Source organism: Pseudophryne corroboree, chromosome 4, assembly GCF_028390025.1.
Source record: "Pseudophryne corroboree isolate aPseCor3 chromosome 4, aPseCor3.hap2, whole genome shotgun sequence".
In the NCBI taxonomy this organism is placed as follows: Eukaryota; Metazoa; Chordata; class Amphibia; order Anura; family Myobatrachidae; genus Pseudophryne; species Pseudophryne corroboree.
Genome location: NC_086447.1, coordinates 871,528,263 through 871,549,266, shown reverse-complemented (window position 1 = coordinate 871,549,266; position 21,004 = coordinate 871,528,263).

Sequence of the window (21,004 nt, the reverse complement as noted above, 5' to 3'; positions counted from 1 at the left end):
TCCCCACCTAATTCATCCGGACCAAGTGGGCTTTAATACCAGGAGAGCCATAGATATAATCCATTCTATCCATGTACAGAAACTCCCCTCGCTGATTTTAGCTCTGGACGCCGAGAAGGCATTCAATCGTATTTCGTGGTCCTTTGCCTTTCAAGTTCTCCACAGAATGGGTTTTCCTGGTAGATTCCTCCGGGGTGTTCAGGCGCTGTACCACTCTCCCTCAGCAATGGTTTCAGTTAACCGCTTTACCTCTTTCCCTTTCGGGATTGCTAACGGTACCAGGCAAGGCTGCCCGCTCTCCCCCTTAATATTTGCCCTCGTTATGGAACCCCTAGCCGTAAGGATACGTGCCAATGCGGACATTGCTGGTGTACGAATTGGCCCAACTGAGCATAAAATTGCGCTCTATGCAGATGATGTCCTGATATCCCTGGGACAGCCGGCCCAATCTCTGCAACCTCTTTTGACCGAAATAGACCTCTATTCCAAATTTTCTGGTTATAAAATGAATCCCGACAAAACTGAAGTACTTGATTTCTATGTTTCGGGCCCAACCAAACTAGCTCTCGAAGTTTCCTTCCTGTTCACCTGGCATAAACGTAAACTTAAATACCTAGGTATTTATCTCACCCATTGACATCACCAACTCTTTCAGGCTAACTTCCCCCGTGTTCTGGACCATGTCAAATCAGACCTGCTCTCGTGGTCTTCTTTGTTTATATCATGGATCGGACAAATTAATTTGGTGAAGATGAATGTGCTCCCTAGGCTCCTTTGTATTTCCAAACACTCCCAATCTTCGTCCTCTCTTATGTTTTTACATTTTTAAGGTTTCAATCCTCTAGTTTTATTTGGGCTAACAAGCGGCCCCGAGTTTGCCTACGACTGTTACAGCGCCTGAGTCTTGGTGGAGGTCTGGGTATTCCAGACTTTAGACGTTATTATATTACAGCGCGATTGGCTCCCTGCGTACAATGGTGTAACCCTGGGGCACAGAAGGTCTGGGCTGACACTGAGGCAGCTGACCTGGGGCTCTCTTCTCTCTCCTCTCTTCTGTGGATCCCAAGGTCCAACCGACCCAAAACTGTAGCCTCTCATCCAATCATATCTCGCTCCTTATCTATATGGGACTCGGCACACAAAAAATACAGACTAGCCCCCACTCCATCTCCGATTGTGCCTCTTCTACATAACCCTGCTTTTCCTCCGGGTATGCGCAAGACATCGTTCCTCCCATGGAAGAACAGGGGCATACGGTTTCTTAATGATATCTCCACGACCGCATATTTTCCCCAATTCTCTCAAATTCAAGAAGATATAGCTATTCCCACTAAACATTTTTTTCAGTTCCTCCAAATCAGACCCTTTCATTCTACTATACACCCGATTAATACCATACGACCTCTGACTACTTTCGAGGCATTGTGTCTTAGACGTTCTTCCACTAGAGGCCTGATATCTCTAATATACACATTACTTACTGAGGACCCTTCCCCCCATCCTACCTCTTACGAGACAGCTTGGGAAACCGACTTTCATACTACCCTCACTGAAGACGAGTGGTCGGAGATCTGGGTCAACGCTGCCTCTAGTTCTACCTGCGTTAAAATTATAGAGAATATATACAAACTGCTTTACAGATGGTATTACGTCCCCTCTAAACTTTGTAAAATGTATCCTGGTTCTTCCGATAGGTGCTGGAGGGGCTGCGATACCGAGGGTTCCTTCATACATTTATGGTGGTCTTGCCCTAAAATAGTCACTCTATGGAAGGATGTTCGTACCTACATAACGACTTTATTACAACTGCTCATTCCATACGACCCTAAGTTTTTTCTTTTACCATTGTATGTCCCAACTTTATCCAGGCACCAAAACCAATTGATGCATCATGTGGTCTCTGCGGCAACCTGCCAAATTGCAATGGACTGGAAACGTACTTATGCTCCCTCCATTCACTCTATTTTAGCTCGTATTTGGTACGTGTACCGCATGGAACACATGACTAGCATAATTAATAACTCCTCAAAAAAAACTTAATTCCGTATGGTCCCCATGGATTTCCCTCCAGCGAGTAGCCTCCCCGTTTGCTCTTTGAAATGCTGTCCTGTTCTCAGGTCACACCAATTATTATTTTACTTTTTCGCCGAGGATCCACCATTTCTATCTTTTCTCCCTCTCCCTTCTCTATTCCTCTTCTCCTAGCCACCTTCTTTGTCTCTCTTAACCGCCACTTCGTTTTGACTCTCTCCTCTTCTTTTCTCTCCTCCCTTTTCTTTCACTCTCACTCTTTCCTTATCTCCTAAAATTGTTAAAACGGATCATGTTTATTTTACGGTCTATATTGTCCTTTCTGACTTAATGCACTAGTTTGTACGTCTCTCGATTTTGACAGCTATGTTATTGCATTGTGTCCTGATCCACCTAATAAACAAACCATGGGCTTCTGATTGAGCGACTGATACATTTCTGTGGTCTGGATGGCACAGTCCTAAGCTGGTTCAAATCATTTATCACAGGCAGGTCACAGAGATTATCATCTGGATTATACTCATCACCACCAGTGCCATTGCCATGTGGTGTCCCACAAGGTTCTATACTATCCCCCATACTTTTTGCAGTATACATGCTCCCATTGGGCGAAATAATCAGGCGCCATGGCCTGGTCTACCACTGCTATGCAGATGATACACAACTGTACTTGTCCTTTGCTCCGGGCACTGATAACCCAATAGCAACCCTAAATGGCTGTCTAGCTGAACTACAGGAGTGGATGAGCGCCAGTTGGCTGCGACTGAACCCGGATAAAACAGAGGTCCTTATGATACGACCGCAACATCAAAGGACAAGACTGCAGCATAGCCAACCAACTGGACTTACACTGGGGGATTCAGAATTACAGACCAGTGATCGTGTGCGGAATCTTGGCGTTGTCCTGGATGGTGGCTTGACACTTAAACATCAGATATCAGCCACAATCAAATCCTAATTCTTTCACCTGAGGAACATAGCCAGAATCAAGCACTTAATTCCCTCAGATGACATGCCAAAAGTCATACATGCATTTGTATCATCTCGTTTAGACTACTGTAATGCCCTCTACCTTGGTCTACCAGCAAAAAAATTGCAACGCTTACAGCTGGTGCAAAACACAGCTGCCAGGCTATTAACCAACCAGCCCCGTTCTAGCCACATAACACCCATCCTCTACTCCCTTCACTGGCTGCCTGTAAGATGGCGAATCATCTTCAAGATTGGCTTACTGAGTTTCAAAGCATTACATGACCAAGGCCCAAGGTACCTGAAACAGCTTCTGACCCCATACTGCCCCACTCGATTACTGCGATCTGTAGATGAAGGACTTTTAGCAGTACCTAGAATCTACCGTAATTCATCTGGGGGTCGAGCTTTTAGTCATGCGGCTCCGACTCTATGGAACTCACTTCCCCGCACAGTGCGAGAGGCCCCAACTATAGAATCCTTCAAAAGTAGACTCAAGCATTTTCTGTTTACTAAAGCATTTCCATAGTGTCCCTTTTAGTATCTTCATGCTTCTGTATTTTATGAAAATGTACTTCATTATTTTCTGTACTATATTATGCTATGTATCTGTTAAGCGCCTTGAGTCCTATTGGAGAAAGAGCGCTATATAAATAAAATTATTATTATTATTATTATTATTATTAATAAACAAAAAAAAAATGTACATAAGGTTCTTTATAAGCAGGGTCCCGCTTCACCACATTATCGTGGTGACGTGGGACCTCTTTTCCAGTGAATTTACTAACCGTAGCTTGTACGTTATGGGAGCACGTTATCACACCCCTCTGGTGATACGCGTCCTCCCATAACAAGCGTCTGCATCAGCTGCAGTCACTTCTTCCGCACCTGCGCCGTCCAGTAACTCCCAGCGTGCAGTTCGGGAGTTAGGCTGGCACATGCACGGAATGATTTTGTGGACACCGGAGATAGCATATCAATAAAGTTTTTGAACATAATAAAAAAAAAGAGGAACTGCTTTGACAGCAGCAGAGAGAGAGAGTAGGAAAGACGAAGGTTCGGGCACACCAAACGTTCATAAGTAAGGTAGCTCATCGGTGCTCTATCTAACACAGGGGTGTGGAAACTGCGGCCCTCCAGCTGCTGATGAACTACACATCCTAGCATACTCTGCAACAGTTTTAGCATGGCCAAATAGCAAAACTGTAGCAGGGCATGCTGGTATGTGTAGTTCAAAAACAGCTGGAGGGCTGCAGGTTCCCCACTTCTGATCTAACAGATAGAGGCGCGGAAAAGGCTGCGACAGGATATCGCCCCAGCTTACAAAAGCCCATTGACGGGATCATAAATCAGGGGAAGCGCTATCTGCGGCACATAACGTGTGCAGATAGCACTTTACCCCATAAAGAAGGATACTAAATCTACCCCTAAATTCCCAATGCTCATGATGCAGGGTACCGATTACAGAAGCAGATCGTGTCGGGCCAGCAACACACATAAGCCGCTATGGGCAGGGCCGTCTTTTCGTATGGGCTCAATGGGCTCTTGCCCAAGGGCCCAAGGAGTAAAAGGGCCCTAGGCTAATAGCTGAGGGTCCCCTCTTTCCAGGGGTACAAGATTTTTGAAAATCGGCCCTAGGGAACCGGAGGTATCTGACTTCAAAGCAGTGGTCCCCATCATAGCCTGATAATTGCTCTTCCCAGCCAGATATCTTGGGTTCTGTCTGACGTAAAGTTTTTATGATGGAATACTCTAAAAGCTGTGACTCTCCCCTTTCAGTGGACACTGGCAGCTTGTCTCTACTATGCCCAGAACCAGAGATATCAGCCTTCCAGCAGCCGGTCCCTGCTACAGCTCCACACGCCCAATATGCAGTTTTACATGTTCATTGGTGGATTACTCTGGTTCCTGAACTCTGATCCCCAAGTCCCCAGCACCTTCTGAAAGGTGTGACTCTCTAGCTTTTTATCCCATTCAAAGCTAAGAAATCTATTTTCAGGAACTTGAGATATCTGCAGTCAAGCAAGCTGCCCTCCCACCAGAAAATTATGAATATTAAGCCCGCTCCACTATCGACCCCTCCCCTACGTATTAAACATCCCCTACTACCCTGGAAGTCATGTACCAGTACCCTTTCATTCAGCCCAATGCCCCCTTCTACAGTTTAGTGTTCTCCTTCCTGCCCCATCTGTGCAGGAAAGGAGTAATTAGCAGAAATTATTTCTCCAGGTCCTACATGCTGAGCGACAGATAGAACACCCCCTACCGTCCGCGGGACATCAAAGCTGGCGCTGACAGCACCCTCCACCCCTACTTCTGGAGAATGGGTAGGGGCCCCAGTGCATTGCTGTGCCCAGGGGCCTACACTGCTGTTAAGACGGCTCTGGCTATGGGCAAAATGTTCTCCAAGAAGGTCACCATTTGAGCAGTTTCTTCGGAAGAAAATTAATGAGTGAGCTCCTTACACTTTATCTAGCAATCCAGTGGATGCCTCATCATTTGTATCACCTAAATTAAAGCACTTGATCTACAAGCTGTTGACGTAAAGTAAATTGTAAATTGCAGTTGAAGTCTTGTATATGAGTTTTCCCCAAATTTATCCCAAGGGGGAAGATGTACAAACCTGGAGAAGGCATAAGGAAGTGATAAACCAATGCTAAGTGCAAGGTGATAAATGCACCAGCCAATCAGCTCCTAACTGTTAATTTACATATTGGCGCTGATTGGCTGATGCGTTTATCACCTTGCACTTATCACTGGTTTATCACTTCCGTATGCCTTCTCTATATATCCTATTTGTTACAGTAAATAATTATCTCTCTGCATTATTAAGGATTCTGTCCATTTCTCATACATTGGAGATATTAATGAGTCACACTATAGCCCAGTGGTTTCCAAACTTTTTTGAATCACGGCACCCTAGAATATCAGAATTTTTTTCACGGCATCCCTAGGCCAAAAAATGTTTATTGAGAAATTTAGAAAGAAATATTACATTAAGTAGATCGCGTTTATATGTCATCCTTAGGGTCAGTTGTGTGGTGAGGGACAAGATTTGCTTCTGTTTGGCCACATATTTTATGACTGGCAGCCACCAGCACTGGTTTTGCCTATTATATTGACCATGAATAATTTGAATTGGTCCTGGACCACCAACCCAGGGCACGCCTGCAAGTGTCCCGAGGCACCCCAGGGAGCCACGGCACACAGTTTGGGAACCTCTGCTATAGCCCACAATCTGGTTTGCTGTAACCACATCAACTGGAGAACATTTTAACATAAATAGATAAATTACCCAACAATCTATAGGGGAAGATTATCCTGCGGGAAAAAAATTATTTTGTATTATATTATAGATTGTGTATATATGTACAAAAGAACAGAAATGTGTCATTAGTGTGAATTTTTCCTTTTACTAGTTTATTGTATTCCTGAAACTATTTTTTTTAATAACAATAAAAATGAACAAACATAACTGTTTTATAATCTATTTATGTTACACATTACCTCAATATGCATAGTGTAGTGGCTAGTATATATAAAAGCAATTAATTACAAACAAATTAACAAGAGAGCGCAGATATACAGAGTTTTAATAATAAAAAATTCCCAAAAGTACAACTAAAAACAAACCAAACGGCTTGATTTACAAAAATTATTAAGTAAAATATTACAGCCGTCAATACTTGGAATTAGAAATATAGCTGACTTTAAAGAGATGTATAGAAGCTATGGATATTAAAGTTCTTGTACTTGTGCAATGTGCAATCCACTTCCAAACGAAGAGCCTCTTATGGTTAATTAGGAGCTGTCCCCGTCCCAACCTCTCCTTATATAAACGGGCAGTATGACCACCGGTATTCTGAATGAGTTGAACCAGGCACCAATAGGGGTGAGACTGAAATGCCAGCGGTCAGATTACCGACTGTGACATCACGGTGTTAAGAATACCTTCAAGGGAAGGTAAATATACTTACCCTCCTGCAATGGCCACATAACCCTCCCTTCTAGCAGCCTGACCTAAGAGCGGTGTTACAACACCCTGGGCAGACACTTTATAATTAAACACTTGTCCATATCTTCTCCCTCCTATACCACACTGCTGCCAGGATGCCCTCAGCTTTAGTAAAGTGCTGAGGAGTGTTGGATTCTTTCTTAGGTGTATCATTATTTTATTTGTCGTACTGCATCGATGATGGTGGAACTAGCTTACAACGGGTCTTTGGCTATAAAATGAGAAACAATAGTCAAATGACCTACGCAGTGGCCCATCAAAGACAAGTGGTACAACAATAAGAAGAAAGAACCTTAAACCTATAAGGACCATTGACATATCTCAGGTACGTGAGTGAGTAGTCTCATCTACATTTTTTTATGTATGGTAGAGCAGTGGTTGTCAAACTTGGTCCTCAGGACCCCACACGGTTCACGTTTTCCATGTCACCCAGCAGCTGCACTGTGTATCACCAACTGTCACATTTTAAAATTCTACAGGTGACCTGCAAAACATGAACCTTGTGGGGTCCTGAGGACCAAGTTTGAGAACATGTGTGGTAGAGTAAAGCACAGAGAATAAGAACAATGTTTCTACACAGATGTTGGGTAGCAAGGGGTGGCCTGTGCACACCTAGAACTAAAGAGGAAGGATTGCAGGCAGACATCAGCTAAAGGCTGGTGGAGGTGGGGCACATGAAAATGAAGTCCATGGCTCCTGGGTTTTGGTAAAGCTTTTGGAAGAGTCTCATAAAATGCTAGTTATGTATTCCATAGAATGAATATGCCAAACTTTAGCTATGATCTTCCCCATGGTAGGGGCCTCTATTTTTTTCCAAGCAGATTCCAGTTGAGTTTTTGCACTTTTAAACATATATTTTTACCCTTTCATTGCTGGATAGTGACGGATTCTCCTTGCGCTTACAAATGCTTAGCTGTGGATAGTGACACTGAATCACAAAAGTTTCATGTATCCCAGTAGAACTGCACATCTTAAGGACCGTCAAATCGAGTCATGGCAGTATAGGCCTAGAAATGTTCTGCCAGTGGAGGACCTGCAACCTAGAGTTGGCCAGTTCTGTGTGATTCCAATCAGTTTACACTGATTTATTATCTTTTTGCAAATTCATTGTCCTCTGGTTTTTCTCCTTGGCCAAACCTTGTTCTGTCTTCTCTATATACACTAATTCACTCTATTTCTCATGTCCCGACATTATGCATATCTATTTCATCAGTGCCTTGTGTTTCTGTCATCTTATTTGTAGGTATTACAGGTGTTTACCTATTTTGTCATCACAGTTTAGACTTTCAGTTGTTCTGTTCTATTTGTGCTGTTAAATCTCAAATTTCAATATAAGATACCCGACTTGAATAGAAAGGGTCGGCGGTGGCCAGCTACAAATAGAAACCACTATCTTGATGCTCGATTAACAGATCTAATTTCTATATGCAAAGGGAAATTGGTGAAACCTTCTAAAAAGGACATGTGCATGTATTATACATTTCAGCCAGATCAGATTGCAATGTATAATAATTTTATAGGGAGGCAGTCAATTGACCGCCTGTCAGAATACCGACGCCAGAATCCCGACGCCAGCTGAAATACCGGCAGTCGGAGTCCTGACCGCCGTCTGGTTACCCCTCTTGGGTGGTGGTCCACGCCACCACCCGGAGGGGAATAGAAACCTGTGGCGACCGAAGGTCGGCACTGGGCCCGAAGCGTGGCGAGCCCGTAAGGGGACACGTTACGCTTGCTGTCGGTCTCCTGACCGCCAGGATCTCATACTGATCCCATTTTATACACTGTACTAGTTACTAAGGGAAACATCTACACCTGTCCTTTTTTAGAAGGTTTGATAATCTCCCTCATAATCTTAAATAACTGAGATAAAACTCTTCTCCTATTGTGTTAATGTCATAGTGAGGTTCCCAAACGTGGTCCTCAAGGCACCCAACAGTCCAGGATTTAGGTATATCCATGGCTCAGCACAGATGGTTAAATCAAATTGACTTAGGTGCTAATTAAGTCACCTGTGGCCAAGCATGGATACATTTAAAAACTGGACCATTGGTGTGCCTTGAGGACCGCGTTTGGGTACTTCTGTCATTGCGGCTTTCCAGGCAGGTGCAGGTATTCTCCCATATAATTGGCTGGGAAGGAATGAAATGACACTGGGACCATACCTGCTCCCTGCCCAACCACAAAAACGTGGACGTAAAATTCAACATAAAAACACGTGTGTGCATTTGAGCACTGTGTCAGGACAATGAGGGATGTGATGTTACATTACTATAAGGAGCGGAAATAAAATCAGTTTCACGAACAAGAGAACTTCAAGGCGGTCTTCCTATTACTACATACAGTGACACAAGCAACTTGGAGAAAGCAGCTTAGTCTGACAAAGGGCAGTGTTTCTAAACCTTGGTCCTCAAGGTACACTAACATTCCAGTTTTTAAGGATATCCATGCTTGAACACAGATGGTTAAACCCCAAAAGTGTTGCATCAAGTCACCTGTTCTCAATATTATCCTTAAAACCTGGACTGTTATCGTGCCTTAAGGACAGAGGGGCAGATGTATTAACCTGGAGAAGGCATAAGTAAGTGATAAACCAGTGATATGTGCAAGGTGATAAAGGCACCAGCCAATCAGATCCTAACTGTTAATTTACATATTGGAGCTGATTGGCTGGTGCCTTTATCACCTTGCACATATCACTGGTTTATCACTTCCTTATGCCTTCTCCAGGTTAATACATCTGCCCCAGAGTTTGGGAAACACCAACTGCTCGAAAACCTATAATAAAAAGCCAGAATATTGGGGCCTGCGATAGAGACGGCGGACGGCGGAGACCCCTCTTTTCCTCCCCCTCCAGGCCCATCATCTGCTCCGAAGGTACCTGCCTGGTGCGGCTTCCCCTACCGCTAGCCGCGGCGGCCGCTGTGTGAGGTCCAGCGCAGCGGGAGAGAGAGCGCGTGACTGTGCCTCTCGTTCCGTCCGCGGCGGACGCCGCTTCCCTACCCTGCTCTCCGCTGTCGCATGGTGCGGGAGACCCGGGGGCAACCAACCCGAACACCACGGCCACCAATGTTGCTGGGAGTAACACAGCACCTCTCCCACTGAAGCCTGGGGCCGGAGCCTGGCGGCGCCATTTTGATACCTGGCAACCCGCCAGTACAAGGGGCTGCTGCTCTTTGAATGTCCCACAAGTCAGTCTAGCCAGCCCTGCTCACCTTCATACTTGATTAGCCCCTTTATATGAGTCCCCTTGGTGACTACTATGCTGATTTAAAAGGGACTCTTTATCTCCGTGCTGCAGACCCCGCACTGTTCAGCTACACACACACCTCAGCATCTGGGTGCATTTACGGGATGCTGTGCTGTGACTTTTGCTCTATTCCGACCCCCCTTCTCTACGGTAGCTGGGCACTTTATTGCTGGACTGTTCCTCATTTACATACTCCCGGCCGTCTGTCCCAGGGTCGCTGACGGGATGTGAGTGCGACTGCTCTCCACTGGCTATGCTGTCTAACTAGCAGGGGAATGTGTCCCCCGTCATCCTTCTAGACCATGGTGTTGTCCTTTTGAAATGGTCCTTTCATTCACCCTCTTCTGATGGCCAGAGGCAAGAAAAATCAACAGGGAAAATCCGCCCGGTCTACACGTAGTACTTCGTCTCAATCGAATCTCCAATCCTACTTATCTACAACGCCTGTTACTGTTCCCTCTCCTACTACGCCTGATACAGGTATTGACCCGCCCACGATTGCTTCCTCTCCCCCGACTGGAGATCTACGAGCTCATATGACCCAACTGCGGGGTGAAATTGGGGAAATTCTGACTCACGTCCGCTCCCTTCCTTCTAAACAGGACATGGAAGCTCTTGAATGCCGACTGCAGGACTCTATTCAAACCCAGATCTCGTCGGTACAATCTGATATAAAACATTTGGGTTCCCGAATTGTCGCTCTGGAGGAGGAAAGGGACACAGTGGAGGACCAACTACTTCATCTTCGTGACGCGGTCACTCAACAGGGGTCGGACATGGAGCTGATGCAGAATAAATTAGACGTCCTGGACAATAGAGGCCGTCGAAATAACATTAGAGTCCGGGGCCTCCCTGAAGCGGTTCCTCCATCCGGCCTTGTTGACGCTCTAACCAAAATATTCGGCGAGATCCTGGGCCTGGCCCCCGCTGACTCGATTGAATTTGACCAGGCTCATAGGGCCCTCAGACCAAAAGGGACGGCTTCTGATCACCCGAGGGACATCATATGCAGACTCCATTATTTCTCACAGAAAGAGGAGATTCTTCGCAAGGTACGAGATCTAGAGGGAGTCGATTTTAATGGTACTCGAATCCAAATTTTTCAAGACCTCTCCTGGCGTACGCTCCAACAGCGGAGGTTGTTGAAGCCTCTGACAGAAGTGATGCGCAAACGTGACTTGAAGTACAGATGGGGTATTCCGTTTTCCTTACAAGTGTCCCATGTTGGTAAGATCCTCACTCTCCAATCCCCGGTGGATTTGCCTGGCTTTTGCTCTGCTTTGGGACTAGGAGATATTTCCCTCCCTGATTGGCGAGCTTTTACTCTCCCCACCCTGGCCTCTGCCAATCCAACTAGAAGAGAGAGGTGGCACAAGGTCCAGAATCCAAAACGGAAATCCAAAGGTGACGACCCTCTCCAATCGGTGGATGCCACTTGACGGGAGTGCGGCTGAAGGACTTTGCTTGTCCTTATACGAGATCTGATTTCGACGGCCTCCCATGCCAGGTTTACAGATTGACCCCCCTGTGAGACTTATTTGCTTGGTTTCTCTGTTGTATTTGCTTCGTGCCTTCAGAATTGTGGTGGTTTTTTTTTGTTTTTTTTTCTCTCTCTCCCTCAGCTCTCCCAGATGTTTGACATTAACTGTACTCTGTCTTTTGCTATTGTACCATGTCATAGCTGCCAATTACTAATCTGTATTTAGATCTGGAACCTTACTCTTACGTGTTTACTTAACGTAGTTATGGTTCTCATTTATGTCTGTTAAACTCCCCCTCCCTCTCCCCCCCTCCCCCTTTTTTGTTGTTGTTTTGTTTTGTTTTTTTTGCCTCTGCCCTGAAAGGACCCTTATTTTCATTTTTGTTGTTGGCATTATTACTATTATTGTTATTGTTACTGTTCCTGGATTATATAGCCAACACCGGTTATCTTTGTTAATTACGTTTCACTCAAAATGACTGTTCTTTAGGATGGCGGGGCCGCGGCCCCCTAGTGTTCCCCCCGCCGCTATGGTTTTCCCGAGACAGTGGCACCCTAGCGCTCCCTATCCTGTCCGGATGCGGTATTTTACTGTTCGACTTACTCTGTTATGTTGTTTTCCTTCTCTTCTGTTCTTTGTTGCTCTTATATCTTCTTTTTCCTTCTTAGTCCCCTCCTTCTTCCCCCCCCCCCCCTCTCTTCACCTGGTCCGCAGTATACATTTTTTGAGGTCTTTCACTACCTTGACATATGGCTTCTACACTTAGGATACTCTCCATAAACGCCAGGGGTTTGAACGTCCCTGAGAAGAGGGCCGGAGCTCTTCGGTCATTCCATGCAGAGAGGGCTGATATTGTCCTTGTGCAGGAAACCCATTTCCCTCCCCCTCTGCACCCCATATTAGGAATAGGTTCTTCCCCACCTTGTACTATTGTAATTATTCCCATTCTAAATCTAAAGGTGTGGCCATCCTTTTTGCTAAACATTTACCCATTACCAATGTTGTGGTCCACAGGTTGGAGGAGGGGAGATGCCTTTTACTTATATGCTCTATTTTTAACACGACTTTTACAATTGTTAACGTCTATGCTCCCAATCAGGGTCAACCTGCCTTCCTCGAGAATATTCTGGACAGGGTTGACACGCTGAAACAGGGGATCCCGATAGTGGGGGGAGACTTCAACTGGGCCCTCGACCACACCCTGGACACCTCCTCCAAGTCCCCGATGATGCATCACCGTTTGTCCAGGAGGGTGCGGCGTCTCCTCCACGTTCACCAGCTGTCCGACGTCTGGCGCATATTTCACCCGTCAGACCGGGATTATACATATTACTCGGTTCCTCATCATTCATACTCTGGGCTGGATTATATTCTACTTGACCACAGACACCTGCCCCTGGTTTGCGATGCTTCCATAGGCCAGATGACATGGTCTGATCATGCCCCGGTTAGACTGGACATCTCCTTCGGACCCCCTCCTGCCCAGCGTCGCTCGTGGCGCTTTAATGAATCTCTACTGCACGACCCGTACTGTAAAGCCCAACTTGAGGATGCCATTGATATGTATATTGATTGTAATGTCTCCCCTGAGGTCTCCGACTTGACCGTTTGGGAGGCCCATAAATGTGTAATCCGGGGAAAATGCATTCAATTAGGCTCCTATTTGAAGAAACAACGATTAGGCCAAATTAAGGGGCTTTTGCGGCATATTGAATCCCTAGAAACCGCCCATAAGGCCTCTCTCTCCCCTGACACCTATGTAGATCTGGTCGCGGCCCGTTCGTCCCTGAATAAATTACTTTTGGATAAAGTGAAACTCTCCTTTCAGAAGTGTCGCAACCGGTATTACCGCTGGGGCAACAAACCGGGCAAAATGCTTGCAAGGGCTATACGTACCCAAAGGGCGCTCTCGTTATCCCCTCCATTAAGGACACGCATGGCCGTCTTTTCCACGATACGGATAAAATTGCAGAGACATTCTGTTCGTATTACACCTCCCTGTACAATCTCCCCTCTCCCGACTCGGCTAGCGATAGGTTGCGCGACGTGGACGCTTATCTTACGAAGATTGGTTTCCCTAAACTCCCGGGGGAAGCCGGGGAGGAGTTAGAAAAGCCCTTTACTCTCCAAGAACTCGATGATGCCATTAAATCCACTCCTTCTGGAAAGAGTCCTGGCCCTGACGGTTTCACCATCAATTATTATAAAGCCTTTAAGGATAAATTAACCCCTCTCTTTTTGGAAGCGTGCAACACAGTCTCAGATACTAACCCTTTTTCCAGGCAATCTCTTGAGGCCCATATCACGGTCATCCCCAAGGAGGGCAAGGACCCGTCCCTGTGTCCCAGCTACCGGCCTATATCCCTCCTCAATGTGGACGTCAAGCTCTTCGCCAAACTCCTTGCTAATAGGCTCAAGTCCCTTCTACCCTCCCTAATACACAATGACCAAGTGGGGTTTGTCCCAGGTCGAGAGGCGAAGGACAATACTTCTAAGATCATAGCTCTTATACACCACGTCTCCTCAAAGGACTCCCCGGCGATCCTACTATCCACTGATGCTTAAAAGGCGTTCGACAGAATTGACTGGGGTTTTATGGCCGGGGTGCTGAGACACATGGGACTGGGTCCGACCTGCATGCATCGCGACCTAGCCCTTTACGCCTCTCCCTCGGCCAGAATTGTGATTAACGGTTCCTTATCCGGATCGTTCGATATACATAATGGGACTAGGCAGGGTTGCCCCCTGTCCCCCATGATCTTTGTCCTCTGCATGGAGGCCCTAGCTAGGGCGATTAGGCTTAATCCTAATATTTCTGGGATCAGACTTCAGGACAATGAATATAAACTTGCCCTCTTTGCCGACGATTTACTGGCTACAATCACAAACCCTACAGTCTCCTTGCCTAATTTAATGGACGAGTTTAAGGTCTTTGGTGAGCTCTCCAATTTTAAAGTAAATTACTCAAAATCAGTGGCCCTGAATCTTACTGCCCCGCCTACCATGGTCTCAGGACTTAAAGCGGCACTTCCCTTCACCTGGCATAGCTCTCAATTGAAATACTTAGGGACTACCATTACCAGGGATCTTTCGATTCTAACTTTACCCCCCTCCTAACTAAATTACGTGCAGAACTTCAGTCCTGGAATTCCAAGTCTTTCTCTTGGCTAGGCAGACTGGGCATTCTCAAAATGAATTCCCTCCCTAAAATCTTGTATCTATTGCAGACTCTACCGATCAAAATCCCTTCAACATGGTTCCGAGATGTCCAACTGTTATTCAGAGAATTCATCTGGGGCGGTAAGAGGCCCCGCTTGAAATTTTCCATGATGGTCAGGCAGATGGACAGGGGTGGCCTTCGCTTGACAGACATTCAAGGTTATTACCGAGCCTGCCACCTCCAAAGGATCCTTTGGTGGTCCAAAACTGAACCAACGAAACAATGGGTGCAGATAGAGAGCCAGGTGCTCCCGTCGCCTATTGCCGTCGCTCCGTGGTTGCATACCCTTCCTGCCATTTCCCATCCCACTGTAGGTCCCACTTTGGCATGTTGGAAGGCGATTAGAAAATCCCCCTCTGTTTCCTCACCGGCTTCCCCCTACTTGTCCTTTTTATTTAATGAACGATTTCCCCCTGGTATGACCACGCGGGCCTTCCAGCCTTGGTATGAACTGGGACTATGGAGGGTCGGGCAGCTGGTGGGTGGGGGTGGGATCGTCTCTTTTTCGGACCTAGAAGAGAAATGGCATCTACCACCGAGAGATTTTTGGCGTTATCTGCAAGTTCGCCACTTTTTGGTGTCTCAGGGCTATCCTGGGAGGGGACCCCCAACCCTCACGCCATTCGAACGTCTTTGCGATAGCCCGTTGCCTCCGCCCCATTCTATCTCCTTGATATACAACCTTCTGTCGGCAGACTCCAGCTCAACTCACCCACCCTTCACTGAGACGTGGGATAGAAATCTCAGCCGGGAGCTCGGCGAAGACGTTTGGGAGAAAATATTTAAATTGGCTCATGCGTGCTCCCCTAGTACACTAGTAGTGGAGACTCAGTATAAACTGATCTCTCGGTGTTATAGAGGTCCTGATATTCTTTCTAAGATGGATCTTGGAATTCCTAATACCTGTTGGCGCTGCTCTTCTGGCCCAGGGGACCCGCTCCATATATGGTGGTCGTGCCCCTTACTCCAACCCTACTGGAAGGAGATACTTTCACTTTCTGCTGAAATTATGGGAGAAGAGGTACCAACGGATCCCCTGTTTTTGCTGTTTCATTACTCGTCTAAACCCATCTCGAGCTATAAACATTCCTTATTATGCCATCTCAACAATGCCGCCAAAGCGGTGATTCCTGTCCGCTGGCGATCCTCCTCCCCTCCAACCGTTAGGGATTGGTTGAATAGAGTAGATCTTTATATGGATTTGGATGATATAATGACATCTGCTGGTGGGGATTATTCATCCTTCAGGGACACGTGGGTTAGATGGCTACTTTTTAAAGATTCCCCAACCTTTAGGTCCGTCCTCACCTCCAGCTCTTCCACGTCCTCTTAGACGTTCCTCCACCTCAACGTATTGCTTCCCGTCGTGTGGTAGGTAAGAGACTCTCGATTTGGACCAGGTGATTCTGATTCTGACTCTTATTCTTATCCTTTCCCCTTTCCTTTCCTCCTCTGCCTCTTTCCGTATCTTTCCTTTCCTCTTCTCCTTTCTTCTGTTTCTGGTTTGTGTTTATAGGGTTAACAAGACATGTTTGACAATCTAGTTATTATTTTCCACGTGTTTGAGCTGTTATAAAACGTTGTTTACATGCTCTCCTGTTATTAGCTTTAGGAGCTAGACAGGCCCGCAGTTATATTACGATACTACTCTTTATTGCAATTGTCTACATGTTAACCGTTTGCCAGTGCTACTGTTTTTCAATAAACATATTTTGCACTAAAAAGCCAGAATATTGAAGATGCGGGGTTTGTGGCATCTGCAAGTTAAATATCTAGGACAATCTTGTCTTATCCAGATAACTTTCTTATTGTCTTGTACATAAGAATGATCAATTAAGGAATTGAACAAATGTGCCATAATAAAACAATAACCAAGGATCAATCTCATTCACCTACAACAAAGTAAAATGAAAGTGGGTTTTAGCTCCCAAATATAAAACACTTTGGGGCTAATTCAGACCTGATCGCTGCCGTGCCCTTTCGCACAGCAGTCGATCAGGTCTGAACTGCGAATGCACAGGCGCCGCAGTGAGCCGGCGCATGCCAAAGATGCGATCTGCATTTCTGCCCAGCGTTCGCCTCTGCCTGAGTGACAGGCAGAGGCGTTCGCTGGGCGGGCTGGGGGCATGGGCCGCCATTTTGGGGGTGCGGTCCGGGCAATGCAGGTGTGCCCGGACCATGTGTGGGTCAAGCCGTGGCGGCAGCGTGATGTCACATGCAGCCGCCGCAACCCGGAGAGCGACGGAACTGCGATGGTAGGGAGCTACTCTTCAGGTACAAAAGCATCGCCGCCGTGCAATGCTTTTGTACCCTGTGCTGCGGGGGGAGGACCAGACATGCGGGGTGGACTAGCCCTGTGCTGGGCGTCCCCCCGCATGTCAGGGTGGCTGATCGTAGCCGTGCAGATATGATCAGGTCTGAATTAGGCCCTTTGTAACAATACAGCAAGCCTGGAGCCAAAAATCCAAAGAAAACTAGGCACATGCTGCTTTAAAAAAAGTTATTCTTACAAAATATAAAGCCAAAATATTTCTTGCACAACAGAACATGCACTCTGATATGCCGGCTCATGTCTACCACAGTCACCTGCAGGGTCAACTTAATAAATATAAATTAAACAGAAAGCGCTCTCTGCAAGAGGATCCCTGGTTCATGTCCACTGGGGTCACCTGCATAATCCACGTAATAAAATTTCAACAGTCAAAACTCCGTCCATAATATTGGATTTAACCGAGCAGTGCATTCTTTTACTGCATTGGCTGATTATTAGGCAACGGATTTTTTCAATCCATATTTTAGGATTTTATAGGTTTTAAAAATTCAGTTTAGGAATGTACGGTATACAGTGTATGAAAATAAAACCGTGCAACATTATGTGTGAAACACCGTGCCTTTGTTGTAGATGTGTCTTGCTACTTCCTTGCTACGTTTGTTTTCCATTTGCAGCCGCGTCTTTCCCATAGAAGCGAATGGATCACAGGTGCAAGCGATCAGTCAAATAGTTTGAACAGTTAAAATAGGTAATTTTAGGTACTAACGCCAGATTAGGTCATTTTAGGTCCTGTAGCAATTCAGTGGGTTATTCCCTAGTACATAAAAGGAAACTAAAATTTTGAGTGTAATAGGAAAGGATTAGAATAATTTAGCACCTAAGAATCCTGGGCTTACTAACCATGTGTAGGTAAACCATTACCAATTACATTATTAAGAAAAAACCTCTATGTTGTACAAGCAACTACAACATTTGAACACCAAAGCCTTTGCGTTTTTGGCAGCCTATCATATCTATCAGCTGTAGCTTTGGCACCTGCGGCCGGCCCCCTTTGTTCCTGATGTGCACATATGCAGTGTCAATACAACAGAAATTCAAAAAACAGCGCCCCAACTCAAAAGTGCAGCAACAGAAGCTATGGTGATCCCAACCACCATAAATACTTAAGACAATAACAACAATGATAAGCAACTGTGCGCACCCTCTTGGTGTATAATCAGAAAAAGGTCTATCTATGTATAATAGCACAGAAATTTACATGTCCCAATTCTCCACTAATTCCATATACTAGGAATTAAAATGTTACAGTCCCAGTCTAGTTCGGTCTCAAAAATGGGCTCCAAATGTCCGTTCTTTTATCTCAATTCTCTCCTTTCTCTCGATGGTAGACCAACTCCATATGAACCCAAAAAATTGGAAGAGAAAAGAAAAGATATATAGTGTAATACAGTTTTATTCAATGAAAAAGTTAAAATGCAACCAAAATTTTTTTGCACAATAGTTCCACCAATGACTAGGCAAGAAAGCGTACCGGATAGATAGGGGTGTCATATAATATCCACCCAAATAAGCATAGTGATATCCCACGGGTACCTCCCGATCTTTTCAGGTGCCGTGTTTTTCTCTGGATCTGCAGTATCCAAAAGATAAGGTGCCGGTTTGCTCCAGTCTCCCCAATCAGCTCACCAACGCGTTTCTGCTCCCTGGGGAGCCTTTATCAAGGTGTAAGGTGGAATGGAACTGGTCGGGGTATTTATCCCCACCAGAGTGGTCTGATTGGTCGAGATTGTGCTGAGCCTAATTAGTATCTGAACTCTTTGGTTTTATTGGTTTTCATCCTCTCCTTATAATATACATTAAAACGTTTATTTGTTAACCTCCTATGAATGTATTTGGACCTCATAAAAGGCTAGAAATAGCCTTTTGCGGTAGACAGTGCGTTCCCCCGTTTTTAAAGTTTTTAAAAAACTACTTAATTACACTCTTTTTTGTGAATTTGATCCCTTTTATGGAAGATTTTATACTATATGTATAATAGTCCATCCCCTAGCAGTTTTTAATGTTTTTTTACGTCCTTTTGAATATGTCTTTTAAACCCACACATTTGTATATAAATGCATGCAGTTTGCACTTTTCTGGATATATGCACTGTTGAAAAATACTACTGTAATGAATTTATGCTGCATTTGCACAGAACAAAGCGTTGTTAGGGGTAGGCGCCCGAATAGCGCACTATGGAAAGCGGAAATAATATGCGTTCCACTGACGTACTTCCGCCGGGGAGAGCCGCGATGTAGCGCGGGCGGATACAGGAAGCAGCGTGCGTCCCAGGGAGCTGGAACGCACGCCGCGAGGTTAGGAGCCAGGGGCGGAAGCAGGAAGTGGCGTGAGTTCCAGGGTTTGGAACGCACGCCGCAAAAGGCTATTTCTAGCCTTTTATGAGGTCCAAATACATTCATAGGAGGTTAACAAATAAACGTTTTAATGTATATTATAAGGAGAGGATGAAAACCAATAAAACCAAAGAGTTCAGATACTAATTAGGCTCAGCACAATCTCGACCAATCAGACCACTCTGGTGGGGATAAATACCCCGACCAGTTCCATTCCACCTTACACCTTGATAAAGGCTCCCCAGGGAGCAGAAACGCGTTGGTGAGCTGATTGGGGAGATTGGAGCAAACCGGCACCTTATCTTTTGGATACTGCAGATCCAGAGAAAAACACGGCACCTGAAAAGATCGGGCGGTACCCGTGGGATATCACTATGCTTATTTGGGTGGATATTATAGGACACCCCCATCTATCCGGTACGCTTTCTTGCCTAGTCATTGGTGGAACTATTGTGCAAAAAAATTTTGGTTGCATTTTAACTTTTTCATTGAATAAAACTGTATTACACTATATATCTTCTTTTCTCTTCCAATTTTTTGGGTTCATATGGAGTTGGTCTACCATCGAGAGAAAGGAGAGAATTGAGATAAAAGAACGGACATATGCAGTGTGGCAGTTGGTTGCTCTTTTAGAAACAAATCTTTATTCCATGACTATAGCCTACTAGCGTGCTTGGAAATAAAGGGACCAGAGTCCAGGAATGACTGGAGACAAAGCATGTCAGTCACCTGTGCTCAATAGCATCAGCAATATGGGGGTCAATCCAATTAGCTGCAAAGGGTGCAAAGTGCCGTTGCCGCAGCGTTTAAACGCCAGCAACCACACCCGATCTCGCAGCCTGGATTCTGCCTGAATTTGCTCAAAATTGCTCGGACCTCTATGGGGTGGCGAGCACTTTGTGCAAATTCGGGCTGCCGTAAAGTGTGTCCGCTGCCGCAATGACCCACACCTGTGGGATCATCGCAGCTAATTGGATTAACCCCATGGTGGCTTACTGCTGAGGAACCTGCTGGATTGAAGTGTGGCTGATGAGCTCCCTGGTCCTTCAGTCTTTTGGTTCTTCTTCCATTCAGTATTACATGATGAAGAGGTCTAATGAAGCAGCTGTACAATCAATGGGGGTAATTCAGACCTGAGCGCTAGGCTGCGTTTTCGTACAGCGGGCGATCAGGTCTAAACCACGCATGCGTATGCACCGCAATGCCCAGGCGCATCGCACAGGTACAAAGCGGATCGCCGCTCAGCCATGGGTTTGTGCGAAGGATCCAATCGCACGGGCATTCGCAAGGAGATCGACAGTAAGAGGGCGTTTGTGGGAGGCAACTGACCGTTTTCAGGGAGTGTCTGGAAAAACACAGGCGTGTCCAAGCGTTTG